This window comes from Dipodomys spectabilis, unplaced genomic scaffold, assembly GCF_019054845.1.
Source record: "Dipodomys spectabilis isolate Male_0828 unplaced genomic scaffold, ASM1905484v1 ptg000053l, whole genome shotgun sequence".
NCBI classification, from domain to species: Eukaryota; Metazoa; Chordata; class Mammalia; order Rodentia; family Heteromyidae; genus Dipodomys; species Dipodomys spectabilis.
The window spans coordinates 2,989,442-2,992,355 of record NW_024870730.1 but is presented as its reverse complement, the minus strand read 5'-3'; positions in this window follow the sequence as shown (position 1 = coordinate 2,992,355).

Here is a 2,914-nt window from a genome sequence, read left to right as displayed (position 1 = left end):
ATGCTTCAGGGTTGTCTAAGAGGGAAAAAGCTGCTAACCAAGAATATTATACTCAATCAAGCAATCCTTCTGAGAGAAATGGGAAACAAAATGCTTCTCAGCCAGGTGAAAGACCAATAACTACCTGATGAAATAATAATAACTACATGATGTGGGCACCAGAGACTCATGCTTTTAATTATAGCTACCAAGGAGACTGAGATCTAAGGATCATGGTTTGAAACCAGCCCTGGACAGGAAAGTTAGACTGTTATCTCTAACTAAGCACCAGAAAAGCTGGAGTAGATCCGTGGCAAGTGGACATAGTGCACTAGCCTTGAGCAAAAAAACTCAGGTCCTGAGTTGAAGTCCCAGGACCAGCAGAAAAGAAAGAGGAAGAAAGAAAAAGGAAGAGGAGGAGGAGGCGGAGGAGGAGGAGGTGGGGGGGGGGGGGGGGAGGACATTATTATTGGCAGAGAAACATTTCTTCAATAAATGGTGCTGTGAATACTGGCTATTCTTATGCAAAAGTGTGAAACTGGACACTTTTTTGCCCTCAAATCCAAAAATCAAGATGAATTGGATGAAAGACCTAAATGTTAGACCAGGAAATAGGAAATTATTAAGACAAGTCATGGGAAAAATGTTTCAGATCACTGGTTTTAGAAAAGTCTTTTTGGTTAGGACACTTAGAAGAACAAGCAACAAAAGCTAAAATTAACAAATAGGAGTATATGAAACTAAAAACTTGTCTACAACAAAGAAATCAACAGAATGAAGAAAAATCTACAAAATGGGAAAAATCAAGTGTGAAGTTTTTTTTTCTGGTATGAGATTAATATTCAAAATATGTATGGAACCCAGTTGAGCAACAAAACCCCAAATAATTCAATTAAAAATGATTAAATGATGTGTGTAGACATTTCTGAAAAGAGATATCCAAATAATTAGTGTATGACAAATGTTCAATATCACAATCATTAGGAGAATGCAAATCAAAATGACAATGAGATCTCATCCCATCCCTGTCATAAAAGGCTATTATCAAAGAGACAAAAAATGGCAAATGCTGGAAAGGATATGGTGAAAGAGAAACTCTCTTAATATGTTGGTGGGAATATAAATTAGTTTGACCATTATGGAACATCATATGGATGTTCCTCAAAAATCTATAAATAGAACTAGCTCATGATTCAGCCATTCCACGATGGGGTGTATTTCCAAAGGGAATGAGATTAGTATGCTGAGGGATATCTGTATTTCCATGCTCGTTGCCCCAACATTCACCACAGCCAAGATGTGGAATCAACCCAGGTGTCCATCAATAGATGAATGAATAAAGTAAATGTTTCATTTATATACAATGCGATAGTATTCACAGACAAATATATAGAAATTTGCAGCAACAAGGATGAGCCAGGAGGACATTGTGTTGAGTGCAATATGCCAGACATAGAAAGATAAATAATACCTAATGTTCTTACTTGTGATTGTTCTCCCAGCTTCTATTCCTGCCACCACGTAGGCTAGGAAAAGTAGTCCATATTCAAATAGAAATGAGTCTTGCAAAGGCCCAGGGATCATGATAGTTTCATTCTTTTCTACACAGTTGCTGGAACATATTGTCAGCAGTGAGCTAATATGGGGAATTGATAAGAGAGGGCTGAGTGTGCTTCTCGTTTTGTAAGAACTAGGTACCTTTTCACTTATATGTGCAGGTAGAAAAATGATTGGTTAGGGTGGAACTGGAAGAATAGAGGCATGGAGAGAAAGGGAGAGAGAGAGAAAGGAGAGAGAGAGAGAGAGAGAGAGAGAGAGAGAGAGAGAGAGAGAGAGAGAGAGAGAGAGAGATTGAGGTGCAATTGGATAGTAAGAATAACTTACAATGTTGGAACAATTGTAAACTACCTGGTTGATGATAACTGTTTATTTCAAAATAGCTAGTAGAAAGGACATTTGTGTCCATCACAAAGAAGTTAGAAATATTTAGGATGATGATGATATACCAGTTAGCCTATCTGATCATTACATATTTGTATCCACACTATACTGCATAAATATGTATAATATATCAATAAAAATTAACAAGTAGTAGGCTGGAACTGTGGCTTAGTGGTAAAGTGCTTGCCTTGCATGCATGAAGCCCTAGGTTCAATTCCTCAGTACCACATAAACAGAAAAGGCCAGAAGTGGCGTGGCTCAAGTGGAGAGTGCTAGCCTTGAGCAAAAGAAGCTCAGGGACAGTGCCCAGGCCCTGAGTTCAAGCCCCAGGCCTGGCAAAAAAATTAAAAAGTAGGAAAGATAATAAAAGGACAATCATTGATGATGTAAAGAGATACATTGCAGACAAAAAGAAATTTAAAATTTAAAATATTGAGCAACATTTAGCACTCAAAATAATGATAACATTTCTAACAAAGCTTGATATAATTTGCTAAAATTTGTTTTTTTTCTATCAAATTTAGTATTAATTTTCTATATTTTTATGTTGTTCTGGCTGCAAGTAAAATGATGAAACAGAGATTTGAATGAGACTCTTGGGTGTCCTCAATTTCACTTCCATACTATGAGTGTAATGAAACAATTTTAAGGAGATTTTAAGAAGAAAATAAGAAACATTTTAAAGGAGTAGAGGTTTAATTTAAAGAACTATATGTTGGTTGCATTCAATGTCTTCTTATTTGAAATAAGAGTTATATCAATTCACTCTTATTTTCATTTTGTTTCTGCTTTAACATCACAAATGTTTCAAGTATGTTGAAGAAGAAAATGATTCAAGGAACTCTGATTGACAAAAGAAGTTTTATGACTGGTATTCTGAGTGGTTTAGAGACTAAAACACATTCATAAAACTTAGTTCTTAGAAGGGAATATAAATTTGGCCATTAACCAGCTTGGGAGTGATTTTCATTTCAGTGCAATTATGCTATATTCT